Raw genomic sequence first — 20,526 nt, forward strand, 5'->3', positions numbered from 1 at the left:
CATCATAGCACACTGAGATTTTTGCCTTGCTATTTAATTATTATTTTTTTTCTTTTTGCGGTATGTGGGCCTCTCACTGTTGTGGCCTCTCCCGTTGCGGAGCACAGGCTCCGGACGCGCAGGCCCAGCGGCCATGGCTCACGGGCCCAGCCGCTCCGCGGCATATGGGATCCTCCCAGACCGGGGCACGAACCCGTATCCCCTGCATCGGCAGGCGGACTCTTAACCACTGCGCCACCAGGGAGGCCCTGCCTTGCTATTTAAAAAAAATCAGAAAGATAATTTATAACTTTCCCACTCTGTCAATGGACTGAAAAATTCAAGGTCTGAGCTAACCAAAAGAAAGTATTATTCTTCCTCTACTCTCCTACTTTGATCTGTACGGTGTAAATACTTTCTTGTCTCTGACCCTTGGTTTTTTCCATCTTCTTTTTCACCATTGACACTGACACAACCATCCAGAGACAGTGACTTTCAGAAAACAATCAGGTAGGAAATAGAGACTAATGGTAACAGGTTATGTTCCCAGCAAAATCAATGAAAATAAATCTATATTTACATTCACCTTGGGAAACATTTAAACAACAAAGATAAAGAAAAAAATACCATAAAATATCTAAGAAAACAAAACCAAACCCATAAAGTTACCTACAGAAGAATAAAAGTGAAGCTAGTTTCTTTTCTTCCAACAAAAGGCACTAGACAGTTGTGGCAGAGAATTTACTGCTCAACAAATATCTGTATTCTTCTGTATGTCTCCCAGCCCCCTTGTAGTTAGGCGTGGGCATGTATTTGGGCTCCTTGTGAAAGTGACAAAATGTCACTTTTGTATTGAAAATTTTACAAGCTTGATTTCATCTGCCAAAGGGCCCAGTAGGCCCACAGACCCGCCCTGTAGTTATCTTCTCAGATCCTGAATGCAGAGCTGGAATAAACATTCTTGGCCACTGAAAAATCTCCACATTGCCTCCCTATGTGTGAAGTGAGAGCTTATTATGATAGGAATGCGGGACAAGAGAAACCCCTGGCGCTGCCCCTTACCTCCAAAACAGTAAAACAAAAGGTATCATAGCCCTTCGTATCATTTTTAATGGCTTCTTCACAAGTCAAACTACGTAGAAAGATGGTGAGAGCAGAAACTTCAAGGCCTCTTGAGACTTAGATTTAGAAGTCTCACAGCATCACTTTATTTCATTCTGTGGGTCAATGCAAGTTACAAGGCCAGTTCACACCTGAGGGGTAGAGAAATAAATGCTCCTTCATGTGAAGAATGGCAAAGTCCTATTGCCAAGAAGTGTCATATATGGATGTGAAGAATTATTGCATCCATGTTTGCAAGAAATCTACCACATCATAGGAACTGGCAAAATGATGAGAAGCATTATCATTTTCACCTGACATGAATAGAAGCGCACCTTCACTGTTTCACCTCAAGGTTACGTCTTTTCAAATCTCTTTACTCATATAGTCTAGTGGGAAGTTGAACGTTGGGAAGGACAGTCTCATATACTCAGTCTTTCGACCCCCCCCTCAGCCAAAAGTAGGCCTTGGGCTTGCAGCACTTCCCTACCAAGAGATAAATAGTTCACACAGCCTATGCCAAGATTTTCACCTTGTATAAGAGTATCTTTCCCTGCTTCAGGCTCAAAGAATGCTCTTTTATATTTTCTTGAAGTCTGTGCTTCATATAGCACCTGGTCAACCCCACTGTCATATCTGTCCTCCACTAGGAGGGGATGGCGTCTTTCTAGTATGGCACAAACTGCCCCACATTGGCCACAGGGAGGGACCCGCTGGCTACGGGGGCTGTTGTCCACTCTAGAAGCTGATGTTGCTCTGGCTGTTCTCTATGTAAGTAAAGCATTGTTCCACCCAGGGCTTGACTGGACTGTGTTCTTCTTGGTGATTCTGATACCAAGATGCAATGCACAGAGTCCTCCCCTGGGATTGGTAACCAATGCATGGTAAGCTGCCCCAACACTGATCATCTGAACATCTTTCAGAACATACTATGGAGCACTAACTATATTGATGATGTCGTGCAGATTGGAGTTTTGAGAAATAACAAGTGTACTAGATACTTTAGTTGGATGCATATGTGCTAGAGTTTAAGAAATCAGTCCCATCTGGGAGCCTTTCAGTACAGTAAGTTTTGGGGAGTCCAAAGTCTTAAGCACTTGGGGATATATTTTCCCAAGTAAGAAGGTAAGATGTTGTGCTTTGTACTGACTATCATTAAAAAAATAGTACAACACTTGGCAGACTCCTATAGAGGCCTTCTGGGCGTGAAGCTCTGATCCATTTATTGAGTGATTCATAATAGTTCATGTTTTGAGTGAGAACACAACAAAAGAAGGCTCTGCAGCAGGTTCAGGCTATTGAAAGTGCCCTGTCGTCCGTAAGATGAAATGGTGCTCCAAGTATCAGTGATACATAAAAATGCCATAATACAACCTCTGGCAATGACATTAAAAGATGCATGACACAGTTCCCTAGTGTTTGGGGGAAGTCTTCTGCTGATAACTATTTCATTTTGAGAAGCCACTCCTGACTTGCCATTGAGACCTGGTAGGGGCCGAGTGCTAGAACACTGGACACCAAGACACTGAGATGTCTGCCATGCATTAGGGGTTATCAGATTTACCTGTAAGATTGTGCAGGATCAGTCATGATGAAATTGAAATATTATGGCCTGTATTAGACTCATGAAGGCATAGAAAGAACAAGAAAACTGTATGGACAAGTGGCTCAGGCTCTCATGACACCTACTTATGCTGCATTGTCACGATTTCTTCTACCCACTCTTACGGCCTCATAGAGAGTTTCTTACAAATAGCTGACATATAAGGAAACAAAAACTCAGGTCTTGTTTATAGAGTTCTGCAGGATAAGCTGGCTCCAGCTGGAAATGGTCTATTGCTGTTTTGCTTGAGCACTCAGAGGAGGCTGTCTGGTGAATGGAAAAAATCAGGCAATATATACTTTTCCACTTTGCCTGGAAGGAGGCATGGCCTAAGGATCTTCTTACTCATGGGTGGCAACTAATGGCTTGACTTGGTGATGAACTTGGAAAAACAGGGTTGGATGATTGATGGTAGAGGGCTCTAGAGAAGATGTTTGTGAAAGTTCCTGTTGTAATGGGTACAGGGAGGGATGATATTGTGTCCCATGTGATTTCCCATAAAAATAGAGCCACTGCAGAGGGGGCTTTCAAAAGTCATTTGAACAAGTTGGCTCCTCTTATGAATGTTGGTCAGTCTCTTTCCCCAGGCATCCTATAACTTTGTATAAAGTGACTGTGGTGCCGGGATGGAAACTTTGCATGGATTCAACAACATGGCTTCCCTCTCATCAAGGCTGATATGGCTATTGCCCCTGCTTGCTGCCCAACTTATCAATAGCAGAGGCCAATCCTAGGGACTGGATGCGGCTCCATTTCCCCAGGAGACCAGCTAACCACTTAGGGGTAAGTTAATAACATTGCTCTCTTCCATCATGAAGAAGGCAGTGATTTGTTCTCATTGGAATAGATACTTATTCTCAGTTTTGATTTTCCTTCCTTATTCACAATACTACTACTGCAAACAACAACTGAGGACTTAGAGAAAGCTTTATTCATCCTAATGGTATTCTACACATTGCTTCTATCCGAGGAACTAATTTCACCACAAGAGTTATGTAGCAGTAAGTTCTTTATTCCCATGGTGGAATGTTTGTAGTAGAAGAAGAAATAGGGGTCCTATTAAACTAGAGGTTCAGACCACCACCTAGGTATTTGGGGCCTCTTAAACCACAAAATTAAGAGATAGAGAAGGAATCTAGGTGATTGATCTCAATTACAAAGGCGACAACTGGATTGCTTTTACAAATGGAAGAAGTTGATATTATTTCTGCAAACTCAGGAATTAACTGAGTTACCTCTTAGTAATTCCGTGTCTGATAGTAAATGTCAGTGGAAGCATAGAGCAGCCCAATAAGGGCAGGAACCCTAAGGACTCAGACACATCAGGAATTTAGGCTTAGATTATCCCATTGTTAAGAACACCAACCCCCTGAGGCACTGCTGGGAGCAAGAGAAATAAAATAGCAAGAGGAAGAAAAATCTTATGAATATGGCCTTGGAACTAGGTACAGACTCTAGAATTATAGCAGCTATGAATATATCCTTAACGTGTATATTTCTCAGTGACTGTCCCCGTTTTCCTTCCACTATTATTTTGTATGAGATGTGATGTTGACACTTAAATTTATTTAAGTCGTGGCCATAAGGAAACATATGTAGGTCTTCATGGTAAAAACCGGTTATCTTGGAGATCCTGAACTTGAATTTGATTCAATGACTAATAGTCCTTAGTGTCTCCCTTTTTTAGGGGGAAGAGGGTGCTATTATCTATATTTGTACAATGGATAGGCATTTGATGTTAGGTGAAAACATTTAGTTATTAAATATGAGAAGAATAATGAGAATAGATGCTGAATAATAGAAGTCAGTGGACAGTGAAAGCCCTGGGTCTCTCAGTCCTCAGATCCATTCCTTGCCCTCTCCTTGCTCTGCCATATATCATGGGTCTAATTCTTGTCAATATCCCTTCTCATCCAGCTTCTGGTTGATAGACCCAATGATAGACCCTAGAGGAAAATTAAATGAATGAAGGAAAAGTAGCTTCCCCTGCGTCCTCTGTGGTATAACTGGCAGATGCTGCATTTCCTTGATGACTCCAGTCCTCTCTGGACAGGGCTACCATGGTTACCACAGGTGACCTAGGCCAGTGTCACTGCCTCTTCCTCTTGTTCCTCCAGTCTGGGGACAATAGTGGCTCCTAGCTTTTGCTGATCTCTGCATTACTTCACTGTCTGTTACTTGGCTTCTCAGCCTGCCTTTCATCTGGGCAGCCAGTTCTCTAAAGATGTGTTCTTTGTGTCTTAAGGCAAAGTGGTTCCTACTTTTCTTTGTTGTTGTTGGACTCTGACTGATAAGCTAAATCAATAAAACTCAAATTGCTATGAATCTGTTTAAACAGTGAATAAAGTGAACAAAATTATTCTCAAAATAAAAAGAAATACAAAGAAAAGATGATAGAACATTTACCTGGATTTAAAACCCTAGTTTAATCTAACACAGATGAGGAGGAGGTTGGCGGAAAACCGTTTGGGCACATGTAGTCAGACAGAAATTTAACACATTAGAAGGAAGAAGGCAATATACAAATTATGCCGTTTCACTCTTGACTCTGATTTTAATTGCAATACAAATTTAATGCAGCCTTTCAAAGCCTTAAGGTCAATAAATAAAGAATGGCAATGAGATACACACTTCACAGAAACAAAACATAGAGGCAAAAAATATATATTTGTAGACAAAAACACTGGCAACAAAAATAACATCAAGGCAGCATTAAAAACATATGAAAAATTATATGCCAGATATAAGTAAGGCCAGATGAATCACTTATTTTAAAAAAGATAAGTGAATTAAGCCAGCATGTGAACAGAAAAAAAAAAGTCTGTTTGAGTCAAAAGCAAATATACTTATGTGCATATATATATATTTATGAAATATATTCAAGTAAAAATAGACCAGAAGATGTAGCAGTGTTCTGAGACTAAGATTTTACATAAAAAGCAGTGTGTAGTTCTCAGCACTCGTGGTGTAAACACATATAATCCTCCTGCTTCCTCAGCAATACCTGCTATTTCCTGGTCTAGAGGCCGTCTACCCTACTCTCCAGAGAATAATCCTTCCATCTTTACTGGAGGCCCTGGTGGGAGAGAAAAAGGTGAGAGGCAGGCAGAAGCCAGGGTGTTTGCTTGGTGAGGGAGCAGTTGCCCACTGCGTGAAGCGAAGGAAGAGATGGTTCAGTCTGTTGTTTCCTAAACTGACTTTAAAAGAATCTTCCATTTTCACTCCGTCTTTAGCCTCAGCTCCTGAGCTACCTTCAGCTGCCATTCTTAAGCCTCCCGAGAGGGTTTGCAGCAAAAATAGTGATGTGTTTCAGTTTCCCCCACTGCTCACTTAGGATTCAGTTTACTTAGGATTTCTTTACCAGTTACCACTGTCCATGGCTTTCCAGCTTCCAAGGTACCGTGGCTAGACTCCTCTCCTGATCCTGTTGCCTTTGTGAGCTGAACTCTCTTTTTTTTAATCCCGTCACTCTTGTTTATTTGATATTATGGGCAGTGAAGCGAGGACTGGGAGGGGAATTCACTGGTAATTCATGAGTTCAATTGGCCATCTCTAGCCAGAAGAACCCCGTTATTCTACTGAGTTGTTCTTTCTTTATGTTTTTTACTTTTAAAAACTCCCTGTAGATTCTGGATATTAATGTTTTGTCTAGTATGAGTAGACAGCTGTAATTCAGTTCTATAATTGAAGAAGGGAGGAAGGGAAATTAGTGGACAACTAGCTGTCACTGCCCCAGCCTGCTCTCCTTGGTTCCCACATATCCAGGCCTGTCCTGCCTTCCAACCTAGAACATACTCAAGCCTCCCCAAGGTAAACAACGCCAAGTCCTATACACTGATTGTGTCCAGATCAAAGGATTGCTCCCTGGGGCCCCGTGATTGATGTGTCATTTGCAGCCCTTCTAACACACCTTATGCACAATGGTGAGTTTGAACTAGTTAACTTAAAATAATTCTTATATGGAAGAGGGAAGAACAGGAAGCACACACTTCCTGCACGATAGCAATAAAGAATTCTTGCTGCGAAGGACTTGCTCTGACTCCCTGCTCTGGTCACAGAGGGATTTCTTCCTTTCGACATTGATTCAGCTGCTTGGGCAGAACTCCCTAAGTCCATATTCAGTGTGGCCTCGGGATGTGCCCTCTGAGGGCAAACATTACTCCATTTCCTTTTGTAGCCACATCAGAAGTACTACTGGAAGTTGAACAGCTTTCACCACCTGCTTCCTACTGACGTGGCTTGGCTCTAGTGGGGTTATTTCGGGGAATGAAACAGTCACATGCTTTTGAGTGTCAAGTATATTATTTTTTTGTAATATAATTGCCTTCTCTGACTTAGTAACGTCCTAGTTTGTATGCTCAAAAGTGTCCTTTAGAAAAATTAAGACCTCCAGGTTTCCTCTTTTATTACGTCAGGACTTTTGCCTGACCCATTGTTTTTACCTCAGTTTTATTTTGGCTACCTTAACGCCATGGGAAAACGTAAGCTTCAGGAGGAGCTTCAAGATGGCGGAAGAGTAAGCGGCGGAGATCACCTTCCTCTCCACAAATACATCAGAAATACATCTACACGTGGAACAACTCCTACAGAACACCTACTTAACGCTGACAGAAGACCTCAGACCTCCAAAGGGTAAGAAACTCCCACACGTATCTGGGTAGGGCAAAAGAAAAAAGAATAAACAGAGACAAAAGACTAGGGACGGGACCTGCACCTCAGGGAGGGAGCTGTGAAGGAGGAAAGGTTTCCACACTAGGAAGCCCCTTCGCGGGCGGAGACTGCGGGTGGCGGAGGGGGGAAGCTTCAGAGATGCGGAGTAGAGCGCAGCAACAGGGGTGCGGAGGGCAAAGCGGAGAGATTCCCACACAGGGAATCGGTGCCGACTGGCACTCACCAGCCAGAGAGGCTTGTCTGCTCGCCCGCTGGGAGCTGAGGCTCGGGCTTCGTTCGGAGCGCAGGGAGAGGACTGGGGATGGCTGCGTGAACACAGCCTGAAGGGGTTAGTGCGCCACGGCTGGCCGGGAGGGAGTCCGGGAAAAAGTCTGGAGCTGCCGAAGAGGCAAGAGACTTTTTCTTGCCTCTGTTTCCTGGTGCGCGAGGAGAGGGGATTCAGAGCGCTGCTTAAAGGGGCTCCAGAGACGGGCGTGAGCTGCGGCTAACAGCGCGGACCCCAGAGACGGGAATGAGACGCTAAGGCTGCTGCTGCCGCCACCAAGAAGCCTGGGTGCGAGCACAGGTCACTATCCACACCGCTCCTCCCGGGAGCCTGTGCAGCCCGCCACTGCCAGGGCCCCGTGATCCAGGGACAACTTCCCCGGGAGAACTCATGGTGTGCCTCAGGCCGGTGCAAAGTCACACCGGCCTCTGCCGCCTTAGGATTGCCCCGCATCCGTGCCCCTCCCTCCTCCCGCCTGAGTGAGCCAGAGACCCTGAATCAGCTGCTCCTTTAACCCTGTCCTGTCTGAGCGAAGAACAGACGCCCTCAGGCGACCTACACGTAGAGGCAGGTCCAAATCCAAAGCTTAACGCCGGGAGCTGTGCGAACAAAGAAGAGAAAGGGAAATTTCTCCCAGCAGCCTCAGGAGCAGCGAATTAAATCTCCACAATCAACTTGATGTGCCCTGCATCTGTGTTATACCTGAATAGACAACGAATCCTCCCAAATAGAGGAGGTGGACTTTGGGAGCAAGATATATTATTTTTTCCCCTTTTCCTCTTTTTGTGAGTGTGTATGTGTATGCTTTTGTGTGTGATTTTCTCTGTATAGCTTTGCTTTTACCATTTGTCCTAGGGATCTGTCTAACCTTTTTTTTTTATTACTTAAAAATTTTTTTCTTAATAATTATTTTTTATTTTAATAACTTTATTTTATTTTACCTTCTTTCTTTCTTTTCTTTCTATGTCTTTCTCCCTTTTATTCTGAGCCGTGTGGATGACAGGCTCTTGGTACTCCAGCCAGGCATCAGGGCTGTGCCTCTGAGGTGGGAGAGCCAAGTTCAGGACACTGGTCCACAAGAGACATCCCTCCTCCACATAATATTAAACGGTAAAAATCTCCCAGAGATCTCCATCTCAACACCAGCACCCAGCTTCACTCAACGACCAGCAAGCTACAGTGCCGGACACCCTATGCCAAGCAACTAGCAAGACAGGAACACAACGCCATCCATTAGCAGAGAGGCTGCCTAAAATCATAATAAGGCCACAGACACCCCAAAACACACCACCAGACGTGGACCTGCCCACCAGAAAGACAAAATCCGGCCTCATCCACCAGAACACAGGCACTAGTCCCCTCCACCAGGAAGCCTACACAACCCACTGAACCAACCTTAGCCACTGGGGACAGATACCAAAGACAACGGGAACTACGAACCTGCAGCCTGCGAAAGGAGACCCCAAACACAGGAAGTTAAGCAAAATGAGAAGACAGAGAAACACACAGCAGATGAAGGAGCAAGGTAAAAACCCACCAGACCTAACAAATGAAGAGGAAATAGGCAGTCTACCTGAAAAAGAATTCAGAATAATGATAGTAAAGATGATCCAAAATCTTGGAAATAGAATAGAGAAAATCCAAGAAACGTTTAACAAGGATCTAGAAGAACTAAAGAGCAAACAAACACTGATGAACAACACAATAAATGAAATTAAAAATTCTCTAGAAGGGATCAATAGCAGAATAACTGAGGCAGAAGAACAGATAAGTGACCTGGAAGATAAAAGAGTGGAAATAATTACCACAGAGCAGAATAAAGAAAAAAGAATGAAAAGAATTGAGGACATTCTCAGAAACCTCTGGGACAACATTAAATGCACCAACATTTGAATTATAGGGGTCCCAGAAGAAGAAGAGAAAAAGAAAGGGACTGAGAATATATTTGAAGAGATTATAGTTGAAAACTTCCCTAATATGGGAAAGGAAATAGTTAATCAAGTCCAGGAAGCACAGAGAGTCCCATACAGGATAAATCCAAGGAGAAAAACGCCAAGACACATAGTAATCAAACTATCAAAAATTAAATACAACGAAGAAACATTAAAAGCAGCAAGGGAAAAACAACAACACCCAAGGGAATCCCCATAAGGTTAACAGCTGATCTTTCAGCAGAAACTCTGCAAGCCAGAAGGGAGTGGCAGGACATATTTAAAGTGATGAAAGGGAAAAGACTACAATCAAGATTACTCTACCGAGCGAGGATCTCATTCAGATTTGATGGAGAAATGAAAACCTTTACACGCTAGCAAAAGCTAAGGGAATTCAGCACCACCAAACCAGCATTACAACAAATGCTAAAGGAACTTCTCTAGGCAGGAAACACAAGAGAAGGAAAACACCTATAATAACAAACCCAAAACAATTAAGAAAATGAGAATAGGAACATACATATTGATAATTACCTTCACTGTAAATGGATTAAATGCTCCCACCAAAGGACATAGAATGGCTGAATGGATACAAAAAACAAGACCCATATAAAAGCTGTCTACAAGAGACCCACTTCAGATCTAGGGACACATACAGACTGAAAGTGAGGAGATGGAAGAAGATATTCCATGCAAATGGAAATCAGAAGAACGCTGGAGTAGCAATTCTCATATCAGACAAAATAGACTTTAAAATAAAGACTATTACAAGAGACAGAGAAGGACACTACATAATGATCAAGGGATCGATCCAAGAAGAAGATATAACAATTGTAAATATTTATGCACCCAACATAGGTGCACCTCAATACATAAGGCAAATACTAACAGCCATAAAAGGGGAAATCAACAGTAACACATACATACTAGGGGACTTTAACACCCCACTTTCACCAATGGACAGATCACCCAAAATGAAAATAAATAAGGAAACACAAGCTTTAAATGATACATTAAACAAGAGGGACTTAATTGATATGTATAGGACCTTCCATCCAAAAACAAAAGAATACACATTCTTCTCAAGTGCTCTTGGAACATTCTCCAGGATAGATCATATCTTGGGTCACAAATCAAGCCTTGGTAAATTTAAGAAAATTGAAATTGTATCAAGTACCTTTCCGACCACAATGCTCTGAGACTAGATATCAATTACAGGAAAAGATCTGTAAAAAATACAAACACATGGAGGCTAAAAAATACACTACCTAATAACCAAGATATCACTGAAGGAATCAAAGAGGAAATCAAAAAATACCTAGAAACAAATGACAATGAAAACACGTGATCCAAAACTTATGGAATACAGCAAAAACAGTTCTAAGAGGGAAGTTTATAGCAGTACAATCCTACCTTAAGAAACAAGAATCGTCTCAAATGAACAACCTAAGCTTACACCTAAAGCAATTAGAGAAAGAAGAACAAAAAACCCCCAAAGTTAACAGAAGGAAAGAAATCATAAAGACCAGATCATAAATAAAAAGAAATTAAGGAAATGATAGCAAAGATCAATAAAACTAAAACCTGGTTCTTTGAGAAGATAAACAAAATTGATAAAGCATTAGCCAGACTCATCAAGAAAAAAAGGGATAAGACTCACATCAATAGAATTAGAAATGAAAAAGGAGAAGTAGCAAGTAGTAGTTCTGACACTTCAGAAATACAAAGGATCATGAGAGATTACTACAGGCAACTCTATGCCAATAAAATGGAGAACCTGGAAGAAATTGACAAATTCTTAGAAATGTACAATCTTCCAGGACTGAACCAGGAAGAAATAGAAAATATGAACAGACCAATCACAAGCACTGAAATTGAAACTGTGATTAAAAATCTTCCAACAAACAAAAGCCCAGGACCAGATGGCTTCACAGGCAAATTCTATCAAACATTTAGAGAAGAGCTAACACCTATCCTTCTCAAACTCTTCCAAAATATAGCAGAGGGAGGAACACTCCCAAACTCATTCTATGAGGCCATCATCACCCTGATACCCAAACCAGACAAAGATGTCACAAAGAAAGAGAACTACAGGGCAATATCACTGATGAACATAGATGCAAAAATCCTGAACAAAATACTAGCAAACAGAATCCAACAGCACATCAAAAGGATCATACATCATGATCAAGTGGGTTTTATTCCAGGAATGCAAGGATTCTTCGATATACGCAAATCAATGTGATACACCATATTAACAAATTGAAGGATAAAAACCATATGATCATCTCAATCGATGCAGAGAAAGCTTTCGACAAAATTCAACACCCATTTATGATAAAAACCCTTCAGAAAGTAGGCATAGAGGGAACTTTGCTGAACATAATAAAGTCCATATATGAGAAACCCACAGCCAATATTGTCCTCAATGGTGAAAAACTGAAACCATTTCCACTAAGATCAAGAACAAGACAAGGTTGCCACTGTTTTTCAAAATTGCTACATCAATTTATGTTCCCACCAATAGGTGCATGAGTGTTCCATTTTTCCCACATCCCTGCCAACACTTTTTTTTTTTTTTTTTTTTGTGGTATGCGGGCCTCTCTCACTGTTGTGGCCTCTCCCGTTGCGGAGCACAGGCTCCGGATGGACGCGCAGGCTCAGCGGCCATGGCTCATGGTCCCAGCCGCTCAGCGGCATGTGGGATCTTCCCGGACCGGGGCACGAACCCGTGTCCCCTGCATCGGCAGGCAGATTCTCAACCACTGCACCACCAGGGAAGCCCCCTGCCAACACTTTTTATTTGTTGTAATTTTAATGATAGCCATTCTGACAGGTGAGAGGTGGTATCTCATTTTGGTTCTGATTTATATTTCCCTGGTGATTAGTGATGTTGAGCCTCTCTTCATATGTCTGTTGGCCATCTGTATGTCTTGGAAAAAATATCTCTGCCTATGTTTTAATCTGATTTTTATTTCTTTGATTTTGAGTTGTAGGAGTTCTTTATATATTTTGGATATTAGCCCCTTATTGGGTATATCATTTGCAAATATCTTCTCCCATTCAGTAGGTTGCTTTTTTGTTGTTGTTGCTAATGGTTTCCTTCACCGTGCAAAAGATTTTAGTTTAATGTAGTCCCATTTATGTTTCCTTTTGTTGCCCTTGCCTGAGGAGACAGATCCAACAAAAATATTACTAAGACCAATGTCTGAGAGTTTACGGCCTATGTTTTCTTCTAGGAGTTTTATGGTTTCAGGTCTTAAATTTAGGTCTTTAATCCATTTTGAATTCATTTTTATACATGGTGTAAGAAATTGATACAGTTTGATTCTTTTGCATTGTAGCTTTTCAGTTTTCCCAACACCATTTATTGAAGAGGCTGTCTTTTCTCCACTGTATATTCTTGCCTGCTTTGTCATAGATTTATTGACCATATAATTGTGGGTTTATTTCTGTGCTCTCTATTCTGTTTCACTGATCTATGTGTGTGCTTATGGTACAATTGTTAAAACAGTATCGTACTCTTTTGATTACTGTAGCTTGTAGATAAGTTTGAAATCAAGGAACATGATACCACCAGCTTTGTTTTTCTTTCTCAGGATTACTTTGGCTCTTTGGGGTCTTTTGTGGTTCCATACAAATTTTAGGATTACTTGTTCTAGCTCTGTGAAGAATGCCATTGGTATTTTGATAGAGATTGCATTGAATCTGTAGATTGCTTTGGGCAGTAGAGACATTTAACAGTATTAATTTTTCCAATCCATGAGCAAGATATAGCTTTCCATTTATCTGTGTAGTCTTCAACTTCTTTCATCAGTGTCTTATAGTTTTCCAGGTACAGGTCTTTCACATTCTTGATCAAATTTATTCCTAGGAATTTTATTCTTTTTTATCAATTGCAGATATTGTGGGGGCTTGTCTTCAGGCACAGGCCCCTTGGAGCTGGGGTGCTCAAGGTGGGGTTTGAACCCCTCACTCCCCAGTAAGGCCCTCCATAGTTGTGATATCCCTCCAGCCTGTGGGTCACTGAGTTGGGACTGTGGGTCCCGGCTAGACTGCTCCTCCAGTTCTCCCACTGGTCTCAGTGTGGATTTTTCCTTTTTCTTTTTAGTTGTGGAAAATCTTTTCTGCTGTTTTTCAGGTCATGGTCAAACATGGTTGCTGTATGTGTTGTTGTAGTTCTGGTGTAGTCCTGTACTTCTGTGTCTGTGGGAAGAGGCAAGCCCAGGATCTTCCTACTCCACTATTCTTGTCCCTGTCCTTCAGCTAATCTGAGGTTCTGAAAGCTGAGACTTTGCCTCCAACTGTGCCTTTTTTTTCCCCAGAGCCATGTCTTTTAATTAGCCTGAGTAGAAATTTGTTGAAAGTATTAAGCTGTTTCCAACACACACTAATAAGTTCTGCTAAAATTATAGAACTCTGTGGGCATATAGTCCAACTTTCAGTCTATAGAAGATGACAATTTATCATAGCACAATAAATATGATCACCTTTCCATCATTCAATACTTTTGCCATCACTATCTACAAATTGATAGCTAATCTAATGTTCTTAGGTTTACATGTTGACATCACTATACTTTCATGTATTTATTTTGTGTTACTTAGGTAGTGGCTAAGTAGCTATAACTAAGACAGCCTGAAATACAGTGGCTTATGCCTGGGACTTGAGGGTGGCAGAGCTGAAGACAGCTGAGCTGCTTACCTCAGGACTACTACAACTATGAGTCTAAAGTTTTCATCCTCTCCCAGCCAGTGGAGTACCTAAACATTGAAAGGCTTGATCAGTATGTGACAATAAACTCTTTTATTTTTATTCCATTGGCCAGATCTTAGTTATATGTCCCCACAACCTTGCAAGGAAGACTTTGGAAATGCAGTATCTAGTTGGATATCCATCTACCCAGTAAAACTAAAGTTTTTTTAAAAAAGTTTATTATTAAAAAAGGAGTATGAATATGTGGGACAATTAGAAGTCTCTGCCAAATGGAGGCCTAGTTACTAGCATATCACCACTGACCTTCTTCTACCCTTCTTACTCATTCTTTTCTTGGGGAGCAACTTCAGTAACTGTTGATTTAGGGATGAACTGGATATGCACAGTTCTGTTTCTTCTTTCCTTTTTTCATCACTGCCCTTTCTGTAGAGACAGTGTGTGCTCAATTGCTCATGGATATGTGATGAACTTAGTGGTAAAGAACCTGCCCTTATAGAGTAGACCTGCAGTGTCTAATGATACTGTTGATTGATTTGGTGTGAGTGTCTGCTATCAGGATTCACTCACCTATGTGTCCATAGAAAAAAATCCATTTCCCCCAATATCAGCTTTGCTAATTTAGTCTCATTTGTCTGATGCTTCTTCTATTTCTGAATTGGTTAAGAACATGTAAGGAGAAGAAAGGTGCTATCAACTGGGCATTCTTGAACCTTAACAAGTTGGTCCAAAGAGAGCAGAACTTATATGTTCTCACCAAAAATAATAATAATAATAATAAAATAAAATAAATAAAGTTGGCCCATACAATTAAATATTATTATTACTGCTATTATTATTTTAGTAGACTCTACTTATCCTTCAATGTACAATTGCTCTCTTGCTTTTTTGATTATCTTTTTAAATTGAATTCTATTTTGTTTTCTTTATCTTAGTATTTTTGTGGTATATCCATTGACTTAAAAATTTTCTTTGTCATGTTGTTTTAAATATATCTCTTATAAATGATATAAAAATATATTTCCCCCAACTTAACATGTGATTACTGGCTTGCCTAAAATTATTAATGTCATATTTTTTATATTTACTTTTACCTGATTACTTTTTACTCCTCTCTATTACTTCTTGTTGGATTTATAAACTTTTTTCCTTCCAGCCCTGGGGATTTGTAGATTTCTACTTTATTTCTTTTTTAAAACTTAACTTAAAAATTTTCAACATTTTTATTGTATAACATACATATAAAGTGCATAAGTCATATTTTACTCCTCAATAAATTTTTACAAAGTGAATTACTGCTTACAGCTGTATAACCAGCACATAGATTGAAAAACAGAATATTATCCCAGAAACTATCCCCATACCTATTACTGTTGCTATCCACCCCCACCCCCAAGGTATAATGACTATCCTGACTTCTGTCACATCTGTGTCTTTTTGTGACTTGATAGCTCATTTCTTTTCATTGCACATTGCCTGACTTATAAAATATTTTTGCTGATTTTTGTGGGTATATATTTATATTCACTGTGGTTTTAATTAGCATTTCCTTGATTACATGGATGAAGTTTGCATGGATTACATTAAGTGAGGTTTAGAATCTGTTTCATATGTTCATTGACCGTGGAATTTTGTTTGTTTTTGAAATATCTATTTATGTCTTTGCCCATTTTTCTGTCATATTTTTTGCCATTTCCCCATTGATTCCTTGATATTCTTCATGTATTTTGGATGGCAATCTTTTGTCTATTATTTGTATTAGACATGTTTTCTTCCAATTTGTTATTTTCTTTTTAGTCTGTTTATGATGACTTTTGATAAGCAAAAATTCTTAAATTTAATGTGGTTGCATTTTCCAGTCTCTCCCTCTATGACTTCCACTTTGCTATGGACTGAACTGTGTCTCACTCAGCCTCAAATTCATTTGTCAAGTCTCCAGTCTTCAATGTGATGGTATTTGGAGAGGGGCCCTTTGGGAGGTAACTAGGTTTAGAGGAGGTCACAGTGTGGGGCCCTCATGATGGGATTAGTGCCTTATAGGAAGAGACACCAGAGAGTTTCTGTCTCTCTCTCTGTCATGTGAGGCCACAGTAAGAAGGCATCTACTTACAAGCCAGGAGGAGAGCCCTCACCAGAACCTTACCATGATGGTCCCCTAATCTTGGATTTACAGACTACAGAACTGTGAAAAAAAATAATTTTTGTTATTTAAGGCAAATGGCCTATAGTTATGGCAGCCTCAGAAAACAAATAATAGAATTTTCTAAAGACAGTCTTGCTAGAGAAAATCTTCTATATCCTAAATTCAAACAGAGGATCACCTGTATTTCCTTCTAAATATTTTAGATTTTTTCATTTAAATTAAGCTGAAGAAATCTAGGAGTTTTAGGCTCCCTGGGATAATGGTAGCCACCTACATTGGAATTACCTGAAACCTCCTACTAAAATAGACATATAGTAAAAGGAGAGGAAATTAAAACTCTTACAATTACTTCCGCAGTGTAACTGGGAGACCTAGAAGACTAAGAAATTCAATTTGCATGTAATTAGGGGAAAACAAACAAGACAGACAGAGTTGCTGCCAGAACCCCTAATAATGCATAGAACCCAGAAAAAAATTACACTGAAAATTTTTAAGTCCAGAGGCATGCTGGCAGTGGCAGAGGCCAAATATCATCAGTACAAAGATGACCTTACTGTATGAAGGAGGGAATCCCATCCTAAGGGAACTGCTGAAAGCAAAAGTGAGATGGAGTAGTTCAGAGGACTCACATGGAGGAGCTGAATGGAACAGACTTCAAAGTGCATGGACTGGAATCGATAGTCCTAGAAAGGCACCACTTCTTGGGTAGAAAGAGAGGAACAACCTGGAAATTGGAGGTGTCCTTTGAAAGCAGCAGCCAGTGATTAAAAAGTAGGCTTTTAATCACTGATAATCAAGAATGAAGAACCATAAAAAGACTGGCCACAAAATGGTACCATGTATTGAAACAACTTCTCTTTGTTGTAGCAACAAATGAGGGAAACCTTGAGCTGAGAAACCAGAAAAGCCACTTCAGTCACCTCCTGTACCTCACTCCGTAGAATCCCCCTTCTGACTAGAATACTAGGAATATCTAACGTCTTTAAAAGTAAAAAACAACAAGCTAAAACTAATATGCAAGTTCCACAGATATACTATAAGGAAATAGTAGATAATAAACTTTAAAATTGTTTTGCAAATAAAAGTACATTAGAGGCCTGAACCAAGATGGCAGAGTAGAAGGACGTGCTCTCACTCCCTCTTGTGAGAACACCAGAATCACAACTAGCTTCTGGACAATCATCGACAGGAAGCCACTGGAACTCACCAAAAAAGATACCACACATCCAAAGACAAAGGAGAAGCCACAATGAGATGGTAGGAGGGGCGCAATCACAGCAAAATCAAATCCAATAACTGCTGGGTGGGTGACTCACAAACTGGAGAACATTTATACCACAGAAGTCCACCCACTGGAATGAAGGTTCTGAGCCCCACATCAGGCTTCCCAACCTGGGGTCCAGCAATGGGAGGAGGAATTCCTAGAGAATCAGACATTGAAGGCTAGTAGGATTTGATTGCAGGACTTCGACAGGAATGGGGGAAACAGAGACTCCACTCTTGGAGGGCACACACGAAGTAGTGTGTGCATCAGGACCCAGGTGAAGGAGCAATGAACCCAGGGGAGACTGAACCAGACCTACCTGCTAGTGTTGGAGGGTCTTCTGAAGAGCTGGGGTGTGGCTGTGGCTCACTGTGGGGACAAGGACACTGGCAGCAGAAGTTCTGGGAAATACTCCTTGGTGTGAGCTCTCCCAGAGTCTGCCATTGGAATCCTGCAGCCTGTGGAACAAAAACCACATTCACAGAAAGATAGACAAGATGAAAAGGCAGAGGGCTATGTACCAGATGAAGGAACAAGATAAACCCCAGAAAAACAACTAAATGAAGTGGAGATAGGCAACTTTCCAGAAAAAGAATTCAGAATAATGATAGTAAAGTTGATCCAGGACCTCGGAAAAAGAATGGAGGCAAAGATCGAGACGATGCAAGAAATGTTTAACAAAGACCTAGAAGAATTAAAGAACAAACAAACAGAGATGAACAATACAATAACTGAACTGAAAACTACACTAGAAGGAATCAATAGCAGAATAACTGAGGCAGAAGAACGGATAAGTGACCTGGAAGACAGAATGGTGGAATTCACTGCTGCAGAACAGAATAAAGAAAAAAGAATGAAAAGAAATGAAACAGCCTAAGAGACCTCTGGGACAACATTAAACGCAACAACATTTGCATTATAGGGGTCCCAGAAGGAGAAGAGAGAGAGAAATGACCCGAGAAAATATTTGAAGAGATTATAGTCGAAAACTTCCCTAACATGGGAAAGGAAATAGCCACCCAAGTCCAGGAAGTGCAGTGAGTCCCATACAGGATAAACCCAAGGAGAAACATGCCGAGACACATAGTAATCAAATTGGCAAAAATTAAAGACAAAGAAAAATTATTGAAAGCAGCAAGGGAAAAACAACAAATAACATACAAGGGAACTCCCCTAAGGTTAACAGCTGATTTCTCAGCAGAAACTCTACAAGCCAGAAGGGAGTGACATGATATACTTAAAGTGATGAAAGGGAAGAACCTACAACAAAGATGACTCTACCTGGCAAGGATCTCATTGATTCAGAGAAATGCAAATGAAAACTACAATGAGGTATCACCTCACACCAGTTAGAATGGGCTTCATCAGAAAATCTACAAAGAACGAATCCTGGAGAGGGTGTGGAGAAAAGGGAACCCTCTTGCACTGTTTGTGGGAATGTAAATTGATACAGCCACTATGGAGAACAGTATGGAGTTTCCTTAAAAAACTAAAAACAGAATTACCATATGACCCAGCAATCCCACTACTGGGCATATACCCAGAGAAAACCATAATTCAAAAAGACACATGCACCCCAATGTTCATTGCAGTAGTGTTTACAATAGCCAGGTCATGGAAGCAGCCCAAATGCCCCTCAACAGATGAATGGATAAAGAAGATGTGGTACATATATACAATGGAATATTATTTAGCCATAAAAAGGAACGAAATTGGGTCATTTGTTGAGACATGGATGGATGTAGACACTGTCATACAGAGTGAAGTAAGTCAGAAAGGGAAAATCAAATATCATATATTAACGTATATATGTGGAACCTAGAAAAGTGGTACATGTGAACCAGTTTGCAGGGTAGAAATTGAGACACAGATGTAGAGAACAAATGTATGGACACCAAGGGGGGAAAGTCGTGGTGGGGTGAGGTGGTGGTGTGATGAATTGGGCGATTAGGATTGACATGTATACACTGATGTGTATAAAATTGATGACTAATAAGAACCTGCTGTATAAAAAAAAAGGAAAAAACCTATTTATTAGGTTTATAGACATGTGCAATTAAAAAAAAATCACACTACTGTTACCTTGAAAAAAAAAGTACATAAGAGAAATGCTGCTGCAAAGTGCAAGAAAATTGAAACAAAAATAAAACACAAATAAAAATGAAGCATTCAAAAATGGAAAAATCCATTATATAGCTTAATTGCAAAAATTCAGAAGAAATGGTTTAAACAGGAGATATAAAAGGATATCTGAGAGAATTCAAAAAATTTTTCAAAAAAGACAAAATCACCTTTTGTCCTTTTGACAGAAAGGACACAAATGGAGACGAATTATCGACAAAGAAATGGAGAAATGGAGAAATGGAAATGATTGGAGATGAATTATTGATACACAGGGATCAACAAATATGACTGTATAATACAGGGGCATAGATGATAGAAATGAGGAAGGTCAAGAAAACTATGCAGATATAAGGAAAAAGAGAGCCAAAAAATCTGAGAAAAATTGACAGAAGAAAGGTAAAGTAAATCTAATAAATATATAAAGACCGTAAAAAAAGAAAAATATAGAACAGAACTAATATTTCAAAATATAATTCAAGGAAATTCTCCTGAAATTATAGAAACCTGAATCTACACACTGAATTGTCAACTTGGAGCATATCCTGGCATTAATTAGACACTAAAGATAAATTTCTCTGGGCTTCTGAAAAAAGGATCCAGTTCTTTCCAAGGAAATCAAAGCAGGTTGGCCTCTGACCTCTCACCAACAATATTTTATCAGAAAATAGTATAGCAATGTCTATAAGATGTGCAAGGAAATAATGAGCCAATGGCATAATATCTAGCTAAGCT

This window comes from Mesoplodon densirostris, chromosome 1 (assembly GCF_025265405.1).
Source record: "Mesoplodon densirostris isolate mMesDen1 chromosome 1, mMesDen1 primary haplotype, whole genome shotgun sequence".
Taxonomy (NCBI): domain Eukaryota; kingdom Metazoa; phylum Chordata; class Mammalia; order Artiodactyla; family Ziphiidae; genus Mesoplodon; species Mesoplodon densirostris.